Below are 10,851 nucleotides of genomic sequence, written 5' to 3'. Positions count from 1 at the left end.
TTTGTATATTTAGTAGAGACAGGGTTTTGCCATGTTGGCCAGGCTAGTCTCAAACTCTTGACCTCATGATCTGCCTGCCTCGGCCTCCCAAAGTGTTGGGATTACAGGCATGAGCCACCACACCCGGCTGCCATCTCCAACTTTTCTGTTCCTAGTTAAAATAAATATGTCATTGCAAATATTTGAACAACAGGGGGATCTGTTATGAACATAAATTCCTTATGTTTACTAATCAGCGTAAGACACTGAAGTTTCGGAAAATGTTTCAACGTACTGTAGAAACAACCCTGAAAATGAAACCTGTAATTTCTTGTCCTAATTGGCAACTTGTTACTGTTCTGATTTTAAAACATGCCCATGAATTCTTTGAGACTTTTCTCATTAAGAGGTGTATGATTTTCCTCTCTTTGCGTGTATGTTACTCCTCCCTTTGAAGTATGATTTTCCTCCCTTTGAGTGCAGACTGACATTAGTGAATAGAATGAAGCAAAAGTTATGCTGAATGACTTTTGAAGCTAGGTCATCAAAAGTTATACAGTTTCTGCCTGACTCTCTCTCTCCTAGCCCTTACTCTCGAAACCCACTCACCATATTGTGGGGAAGCCCAGGTGTCATGAAGAAGCCAAGCAAAGGTGGTTTGGCCAACAGTCCTGCTGAGTTCCCAGCAGAGATCCGGCCTCACCAGACCTGTGAGGAAGGCAGTCATCTGACCAGTCCATTTCCCACCCTTGGACTCCTCTCAGCTGATGTTGAGTGGAGTGAACACAAGGTGTCCCTACGTCCCTAGTGAGTCCTGCCCAATTACAGATTCACAAAGGAGAATAAATATTCTCTTAAAAAAATTTCTTATGGAGCGTTTTATGAATTTGCATGCCATCCTTACACAGGGGCCATGCTAAACTTCTCTGTATTGTTCCAATTTTAGTACATGTGCTGCCAAAGCAAGCACAGAATAAATGATTCCTATTTTTAAGCCACTAAGTTTAAGGGTGGTTTATTCTACCGCAATAGCTACATGAAACATAGATAAATAGATAAATGGAAATAATACTGAAAAAGTATTTTCATATTTTTAATGACATAAATTTTTAATGGTATAAATATTGAAAAGATTTATTGCTACTTCTAAGGAAGGTCACTGACTTTTTTTTTTTTTTTGAGACAGAGTTTTGCTCTTGTTGCCCAGGTTGGAGTGCAATGACATGATCTCGGCTCACTGCAACCTCCACCTCCCCAGCTCAAGCGATTCTCCTGCCTCAGCCTCCCGAGTAGCTGGGATTACAGGCATGCACCACCATGCCCAGCTAATTTTGTATTTTTGGTAGAGACGGGGTTTCTCCATGTTGGTCAGGCTGGTCTCGAACTCCCCACCTCAGATGATCTGCCCACCTCGCCCTCCCAAAGTGCTGGCATTACAGGTGTGAGCCACCATGCCCGGGCATTTTTTTTTTTTAAGATGGTGTCTTGCTCTGTCACCCAGGCTGGGGTGCAGTGGCATGATCTCAGCTCACTGCAACCTCCGCCTCACGGGTTCAAGCGATTCTCCTGCCTCTGCCTCCCTAGTAGCTGGGACTACAGGCGCATGCCACCACACCCAGTTAACTTTTTATTTTTAATACAGACAGGGTTTCACCAGCATGGCCAGGCTGGTCTCGAACTCCTAACCTCAGGTGACCGGCCTGCCTCAGCCTCCCAAAGTGCTGGGATTACAGACGTGAGCCACCACACCCAGCCAGTCACTGACATTTTTCTTTGCTCCCAGATTCACTAGAAAATAACAAAAGCATGACTCTCCTACACTTAAAATTTTTAAAGTAATTTGAGTACATCAATTTCATTCAGTTTTCTCTGATGAGAAATAACAGAGTGAAAATGTGAATTCAGGCAGGTTTGCTTGAGAGCTCATGCATGTACTCATACTGTAACCTCGCCCTGTTTTTTCCAACCTGTCCTTCTCCACTGGCTCCTTCCTATCGGCTTTCACACTTGTTTGAACCTGCCACATCTTGACAGTTTCTTCCCTTAGCCCCATGACTCCCTCTAGCTACACCCTTCTCTTTCTCCCTTCACAGCCAAAGTTATTAAAAGAATTCTCCCTACTTACTGTCGCTGTGTTCTCACTTTCTACTCACTCCTGAAGACGCTTCATCTTCACTTTTGCTCAATCACTCTCCTGAAAGCACTCTGGAGTTTTTAGCTCCTAGATCCAATGGACACTTTTTAAACTTTTCCAGACTTGATCTACTGTTAGTATTTGACACTGCTGGCTCTCGCCCTAAAGCCCTCTTATATAGACTTCCATGATTCCTCTTCTCCTGATTTTCCTTCTGCCTCCCCAGACCTCTCCTTCTAAACCTCCGTTGAAGGCTTTTCATCTTCTGCCTGCCTCTCAAATATCTCTCTCTCCTGGGCCACCTCCTCTCTTAAACTAATCTCTCTCTTCATTTCATTCACCTCATAAGTTCATCCTGTGCTGAAAACTCTGAAATTTATATCTCCATTCCAAATTTCTCTCCTGCAGTCCATGTCTACACATGTAACTGCCCACTGAAATCCTCTACTTGGATGCTCATATACATCTCAAAATTCAACATAGGCAAAAGCAGACCTTATCATTTCCACACTCTCTGCCCCCAAACTACCACTTTCTTCTCCAGCATTGCTTATGTCAGTGAATAGAATCACCATCCATCAATAGAATCACCATTCATTAGTAGAGACATCTACCAATAGACACCAAAACAAGAAACCTTCACAATGACTCTCTCACTGTGCCTACAATAAATCGCCAAAATCTATCAACTCTACCTCCCAAAGACGCCTTAAATCTCCTGCAAGAATTGAGAGATGATGAGTGTCTAACAATTCTTGCAGGAAACCACTTGAGTGGCCATGCCAATAATCCGTGCTCCAGTCGGCAGCCAGAAGCAACTATTTTAGGAGGTCAGTCTGATCATGTCACTCTCCTGCTTGAAATAATCCATGGTGACTCCATATTGCCCTCCTAATAAACACCAGGTTTGTAGCTTGCCTTAATGGATTTCCTGATCTGGCTGTGCTCTTTGCTTTAACAACTTGTGGCTCCTTGGAGTGAATTAGCAGCAGGCTGCCTATTCTGATTTTATTCCCATCAGCTAGAAAGTTATCAGAAATGATGGTCTTTATTGTTTTAGTACAAAGCACTTTATAGCCAACTGTCATAATATTGTTACAGTAAAGATTCAATTCTGTGATATCAACATGTGAGTGGCGCCCTCTAGAGTTACACAGTGGAAACCCCGCATTTCTATATAAGGTGGCCCAATCACTTCATGTTCATTTATGAGAACAATCATGTGCTACATAATGAAGTTTCACTCAAGGATGAACTGCCTACACAACGGTGGTCCCATAAGATTACAATATTATATTTTGCTACATTTTTCTATGCTTGCATATGTTTAAATACACACATACTTACCATCATGTTACAATTGCCTACAGTATTCAGTACAGTCACATGCTGTACGAGTCTAGGAGCAAGAGGTTATACGGTATAGTCTAGATGTGTAGTAAGTAAGCTGTGTAAGTACACTCTGTGATATTCACACAACAAAATCGCCTAATGACACATTTCTCAGACTGTATCTCTGTTGTTTTGTGAAGCAAGACTCTATCTAGAAATAAAAATACCAAGGCCCCTATCCCTTAGGAGCTCACCATCTGCTGCCACATAAGGACACTGATAAAGGGATAAATGTCTACCTACTGCCAGCAGGGTGTGTGGGGAGTAGGAATGGGCTCTGCCACACCTATATTCTCTTGTCAGGATCTCTTCAGAGCAAAAGCTCCCATCCCTTTGGTCAAGTGATTGGCCACGCCCGGAAGGTACCATCTAGATGGTACAACAAAGCTGTACCAAAGGACAATACCTTATGGAAGAGGACCCAACCTCCAGAACAGGGAAGGAGGCATCATCTAACTTGAACACTCACCCCCAGAAAACATTCCTAACTCCACACTAGACAGCCCTAGGCAAAGCACTTCCCACCCCTACTGGATTTCAAACCCTTGGTGTCTCTGTCTCTTGTGTTAGGAGGGGATGTGAACTCTCTGAGCCAAACATCCCTGAATTTGCATGCTCGGTCACCTACTTTGCCTCCCCAGCAGGGTGTGGAGGTAATGACTGATGAGCAGCCTCTCATAATGAGGATGATTTTCCATGACCTCCTATGACTAACGCACACGAGCAGAGAGCAACAAAGAGGGTCAGAATTTGGCGCATGGTTCCATACAGGAAAGTTAAAGTTTGATTTTCAACTTCCTGTTTTAGTTATTCCCTTTTTCGTCATAGGAACATAAACGTACCGAGCGTCACGTTCCCTGATTGGGATCTAACTTTTGTGGGGCTGACTTGTGACTTTCAGCAGGGGGCTTTATTTTTAAATTATGTGACAAGCACATGTTACCGGTGGTGGTAGTAAGGAGGGATTCTGTCTATTCAGCATCAGTGGCAGAAACGGTCATGGAAGAAGTGACGTTCCGTAGAGGCTAGAGATCCTCAGAATCTTCATAAGAATAATCCACAGGCTGCCTAGAAATTCAGCTTTCTAGGCTCAGCCCCACAATTTTGTTAGCCAGTAAGGGGTAGAGGCCCAGAAATCTTCATTTTTAACTAGCATTTCAGCTGATCCTGATATAAGTGGTTAAGATCATTTGAGAGCCTCTGGTTAACATAGTAAGCATGCAAATATATAATGTCAACAACATCCTGAGTTGATGTAAAGGGGCAGACCATAGAGATAATCTTGGATTTGGGTCAAGCTACTCTTGGGAATATCTGACAAAACATTTGTTGATATTCCTCTCAGCTTGCATACGAATCATTCAAAGTCATTGATTAAGCTCTCACTGTTGCTCAACATCAAATTCAGGGCTTGGGAAGGCATGAAGGAATGAGGAGTAGTGTGCGAACCTGAGAAGGCTAAGAAGTCAAACCTTACACATAGCCCCTGGTGCAGAAGCTAAGCCTTAAGCCTGTCCTTGCTTCTCCCAGTTTACTTCCCACAGACTGGGACTCCAGCTGGGCTTCACCTTCCTCTGGAAGTCCTCCCAAGGACTGACCCTTTCCCTTGGGCTCCTAGCTAGCATTAAAACCACTGAGCAAGATGAAGAAGATTTGAGAGAGCTTGGGTAAGGCTGGCTTTCTCATCTTCCTTAGGAGCACCAAGTCCTGGACCCCATTCAATTCTATATGACCCATGCTCAGCTCTGCACTTGAACATTGCAAGTGGTCAGTAACATTTGATGAAAGAAAGAAAGAAAGAAAGAAAGAAAGAAAGAAAGAAAGAAAGAAAGAAAGAAAGAAAGAAGGAAGGAAGGAAGGAAGGAAGGAAGGAAGGAAGGAAGGAAGGAAGGAAGGAAGGAAGAAAGAAAGAAAGAAAGAAAGAAAGAAAGAAAGAAAGAAAGAAAGAAAGAAAGAAAGAAAGAAAGAAAGAAAGAAAGAGAAAGAAAGAAAGAATGAATGAATGAATTGCTAGCTACACAATCATGTCAGTTTCTCATGGAGGCAGCATATAGCATGATGGTCAAGAGTGTACATTCAGGAATCAGTCAACCTGTGCTTTACCCCCTCCTCTTCCATTTGTTTACAATGACTTTGGGCACAGATTCTTTGCAGATCTTCCCTTTGAGAGGAAGAATCCATTTCTCTATCCACATCTCCATAAATCAGGGCTGGCCTTGGTACTTCCTTAGACCAATAGGCTATAGCAAGAGGGAATAACATGAGGCAGGATATGACAAAGTGCTTCCGACACTGGTTGGGAGCTCCAGTATCCCATCCACCCTCACCAGTCCCCCTTCTGGGGACTAGACCCTTTCTCCACTACTCCCACCCGCTGTCACAGTCCTTCCTAACAAATGTGAGTTTTGGACCCTACGCCTCAAGAGCATTTGCAGCTTCTACCTTTCCCTTTTTGAGAGGCAGCACTAAGATAGCCATGTAAGAAAGTCATTCCAGTTTACTGGAGGATGGGAGGACACATGAAGAGCCAAGGCCCCCAACCAACAATCAGCACCAACAGCCAGACATGGGAGAGACTATCTTGGACTTTCCAGTTGAGCTGAGCCTCCAGCTGAATGCAGCAGAGACCTGGGAAGATCAGCAGAGGAACCATGTAGTCAACTCACAGAATCAGAAGGAATAATAAATCATTGATGTTTTAAATCGCTGCATTGTGGGTTGGTTTGTTACTCAGCAATAGATAACTGAGACACCATGCAAAGTGCTTCAGACATTGACTGGGAGCCCTGAGATTCTGTCCACCCCTCACCAGCCCTCCTTCTAGGGACTAGACCCTTTTCCCACTACTCCCACCCGCTGCCACAGTCTTTCCTGATATATCTAGATAGGGATCCTGGTGCTATTCTCCACAGAGCATGACCTCTAAGTAGGACCCTTTTGGGGATCCTATTTGGGTTCTTTTCTTCATTCAGCAAATGTTGCTGAGTGCCTGACACATCATAAATGCTTGTGCATGCTGGTGATACATAAACAAGGCAAAAAGAAAGTCTTTTGCCCTGTGGATCTTGCACCCTGGTGGAGGATGAAGGAAAAAAAGTACTGTAAATAAAAAATAAATTATAGAGTGTATTAGAATAGTGATAGTACCATAGGTAATCTAAGGGTGCTGAGATTCGAGGGGGTGCATATTGGGGTGCATATTGCAATTTTAATTGGGGTGACCAGTGTAGGCTTCACTGAGGAAACAAGCCAGGCAGGTAATTGGGGAACAAGTGTTCAAAACACAAAGCTACTGCTGAAGCTCTGGAGTAGCATCGTGCCTGGAGTGTGTCTTTGGAGAACCGTAAGGAGACCAGTGTCTGAAGCAGAGGGTGTGAACAGGGAGAGGCATGTGGAAGAGGGTATCAAAACGAACACATTTTCTCACATAAGCTTATGAGCGCTCATTGGAATGTGTGCACTGGAACCAGTCTACAAAATGCATAACTAGCTGATACCTAAGTCTGCTGTCCTTTATTCAGACAAACTTACATAACCAGTGCTATTTTTTGTATCATGGGTCCTATGACTATGAACCTTCTGAAAATGTCTATGAGAAATATTCCAGTGTGGAAGAGCTTCTGCTAGAACTCAAGGCTCCCAGCATCCTTTGTCACCCAATTCTGCCACCAGAGCTTGGGCAAGGACTTCCAAGGGAGTTGCAGGGGATGAGCGTACCCGAGACAGATTCACAGCAATGTCTCCGTCACGGGGAGAAGGGATCAAGCATTCGTGTGGTGCTCCTTCACACAGGTGGGAAAAATGTCAAAGTGCGTATGTGTCTAGTATCTGCCTTCCTTCCTGAGCTCTAAACTCCTAGAGAGCAGGGGCTGTGTCCCTCGTGACAAGCAGGAGCTAACAAAATTGTTACCCAAAAGAATGGGCACCCAGACTTGCTGAAGTCTTCACAGGATCCAGTTCTACTCTCACGCATTGCGTGGAAGGATATATCTACTGTAAGTGAGGTAGCGATTTGAGGCACAAGGGCTGACACAGAGTAGCTGCTAAGTACTTGAAGAATTAAATGTTAGAGCTCATTCAGAACCTAGCCCCTAAAAGGCAGTGCCAACATTGATCTCTGTCGCCATCTTTAGCCCAAAGGCCACACTACAGGCTCCCAGCCTCAGAAATCGGCGCCGGGATCACGTCTCCAGACAGCTTGGAGTCTGTGCCTTTGAGGGCGGAGATTGGAATCTGCTCTGGGGATAGATAGACTCAGTTTTGGTAGAATTCTGGTGAACCCTTTTGGTTATGCAAATGTAAAATCCAAGTGGAAATAAAGTCAGGTAACCCGAATGCCAGTGCTTCAGTCCAAGATGTTAACTTTATTGTTTATGTTCATTACACTTGTTTCTGTCAAGTTCATTTATGAAATAGTTGTATATTTTAGAGAATGGTATCAAGGTAAAGTTAGTATCCATTAAAGTTGTCTTCATTATTCTTCAATAAATCTGAGTTTAGATTTCCCTAAAACTGACAAGCATTGTGTGTCCTGCGGAGTTTTCTGTACAACATTTTGAGCAGGTATTTGTAGGGGCTGTTGTGATGCGAGATGAGGGCCTAGGATTGCGAGATGAAAATTTGGGCCAAAGGGAAGAGTGACTAGATTTTTGAATCCTGGTGGTATGACTCAGGACATACAGGTTATAGGAGACCCTGGATTCATCGCCCTCTTGTGTGAAGTTGTTCCATAGCTTCTTGGAACAAAGACTAGGCCCTCTATGAATCAACCGCTGCCTACATCTGGAGTCTCTTGTAAACATGTATGCACACACAGCACACACATGCACATACATGGACACATCATGCACATACAGGCATGCACATTCTCCCTCCCCACCCACCCTGCTCCCTGGTGGTGCCTGACCGAAAGCTGGCCACACTGTGTTCTAATTGTCTGTTTACTCTCTCTCCGGACCTACCAGTTCATTCTCAGATGTAAAGAGTGGATAAGACCTAAAGTGTACCTCTCCCTAGAATTCACATAATAATAACCCTCTAGCCTGGTTAGATTTTGCAGTGAAGACTTTGGTGTGGTTTCCAGGGAGGAGAAGGAATTTAAGGGACGAGCCTTGGGGTGTGGGAGAAGAAAACTCTTGGCATCTCTGAACTGCACCTGTCGGAAGTTGCCTCCATTCCTTACTTTCAAATCCCTAATGCCAGAAAGTCCCATCACTGTTTCTACCAGAGTCCTGCAGAATTTGATTCTAAGTGCTATTTGGGGTGTCTTGCAGTCAATAAATATGAGCTTTGATTCACAAAGTCTGGTCTTCACATCTGCACTGTGTGTCCTTCAGTCATAGAGACGTGCCTTCTAAGTCTTCATGTCCTCGTCCTCTTCTGTGTCCTGATACAGAATTGGCATATTTTACATGCTGAAATTTTTTTTTTTAATTATATAAGAACATGATTCAACTTGGGACAGTACCACTAGTAAGTAGGAGGAAGCCTGCATTTGCCTGGGTGGCCCGTGGGCACAGTTCACAAGGGAAGGGCCAGCAGAAATGAGTTACCATGTGTTCAAATAATTAATTGGGAAGGTATTAGGCTGAGATGACTCCAGCATGTTGGGTTCCTGCCTAAGTAAACTAAAACCCAACCCAGAGTGAATGGTCATTGACTAAGAAAATGAAACTTAAGCTTAGCCAATCGGGAACCGCCGACTATCCTGTAACTAGAGACTTTCCACTTAACCAATTAATTTTTTTCTTCCTCTCGCTTCCTGAACAACTTATAAAAGTTTTTCCGGTGCCCCCTGGGTGGAGCCCTGAGTTGCTTGCAATTTGGCACATTGTGATTCATGAATCATTCTCTGCTCAAATAAACTCCTTAAAATTTTAATATGCCAAAGTTTGTCTTTCAACATGCATGAAGGAGATGAACTGGTCAGGGAAGATGAAGCAGGGGTCAGGCTGACTGTGAAACCACAGCATGGTGCTGCGCTAAACAGAAATCAGGGAGGGAGAAGGGGAGGGAGGGCGTGGCTGGGAAGAGCTGAGGACCCAGTAGCATCTGTGTTGGCCCAATGTTGATCTGGGGAACTCGGGATGAAAATTTGGGTCCTGCCTGAAATACCTGGATGATTCCTTGGAGCCTCCCTGAAAAAATCTCTTTCACAAGGAATTTGCAATCAGGAGCCACCCATCTTCTCATCTGAATTTGAAGCAACTCCTCAGTCCAAGCCCTGTGTCCCAGACACATTGATGACTCACCTCAGATGTGCTGGGAGCTCTTCTCCATCATCACACCTTCCTGAGCGGCTTTTTCTGCCTGGGATGCCCATCCCCGTGTTCTCTGCCTGGAAAACACCTGCTTTTTCTTTAAGGCCCAGATTAAATGCTCTTTCTTCTGGGAAGCCCTGCCCAGCCCTCCCTGCCAGCTCCACCTCTAGGCTACAATAGTGTCTCTCTACCTGGTACCATAGCTCTTCTCACACGGTATCATGAATGCCCAACAAGAACCAAGTGATTGGCCAGATGTGGCGGCTCACACCTGTAATCCCAACACTTTGGGAGGCTGAGGTGGGAAGATCACCTGAGCCCAGGAGTTCAAGACTAGCCTGGGCAACATGATGACAGCCTGTCTCTACAAAAAATTTTTTAAAAACTTAGCTGGGCATCGTGGCGCATGCCTGTGATCCCAGCTACTCAAGAGGCTGAGGCAGAGAAAGGCTTGAGCCCAGGAGGTCGAGGCTGCCGTGAGCCATGATTCCACCATTGTACTTTAGCCTGGGTGATAGAGCAAGACACTGTCCTGAGAAGGAGGAGGAGGAGGAGGAGGAGAAGAAGAAGAAAAAGGAGAAGGAGAAGGAGAAGGAGGAGGAGGAGAAGGAGGAGGAGGAGGAGGAGGACAAGGAGGAGGAGAAGGAGAAGGAGAAGGAGAAGAAGGAGAAGGAGAATGAGAAGGAGAAGAAGGAGAAGGAGGAGAAGGAGAAGGAGAAGAAGAAAGAGGAGGAACAAAAAGAAGAAGGAGAAGGAGGAGAAGAGGAAGAAGAAGAAGGAGAAGGAGAAGAAAAAGAAGAAGAAGAAGAGGAGGAGGAGGAAGAGGAGGAAGGGGAAGGGGAAGAAGAATGATTATCCATTAACTTGTTTAAGATTTTTGCATTTACTCAGCCTCTTCTGCATTTACCAGCAGCTGTTCTGGCCATGGCTGCCACAAAATTGAACAGAATATGTGCTGAAAAAACACAGAGTCCCACCATGTAAACACACAGTTACAGTGGGCTAGCCAGCTGATGAAGTTCCCGGGGCACACACAGGCTGTGGAGAGGCAGCTCAGAGAAAGAACCAAAACATATCAGAGCCTGT

At 44.7% G+C, this 10,851-nt stretch overlaps 1 non-coding gene across 1 annotated transcript; it reads right to left on the bottom strand.

Annotated features, from left to right (window-relative positions):
- Nucleotides 1–837: 837 nt before the first annotated feature.
- On the bottom strand, nucleotides 838–949 carry LOC123568567 (U6 spliceosomal RNA). Its single transcript, XR_006691930.2, has one exon. It is a non-coding gene; the product is annotated as a U6 spliceosomal RNA (small nuclear RNA).
- Nucleotides 950–10,851: the final 9,902 nt, after the last annotated feature.

Source organism: Macaca fascicularis, chromosome 13, assembly GCF_037993035.2.
Source record: "Macaca fascicularis isolate 582-1 chromosome 13, T2T-MFA8v1.1".
Classification (NCBI taxonomy): Eukaryota; Metazoa; Chordata; class Mammalia; order Primates; family Cercopithecidae; genus Macaca; species Macaca fascicularis.
This window is presented reverse-complemented; position numbering and strand designations above follow the sequence as displayed.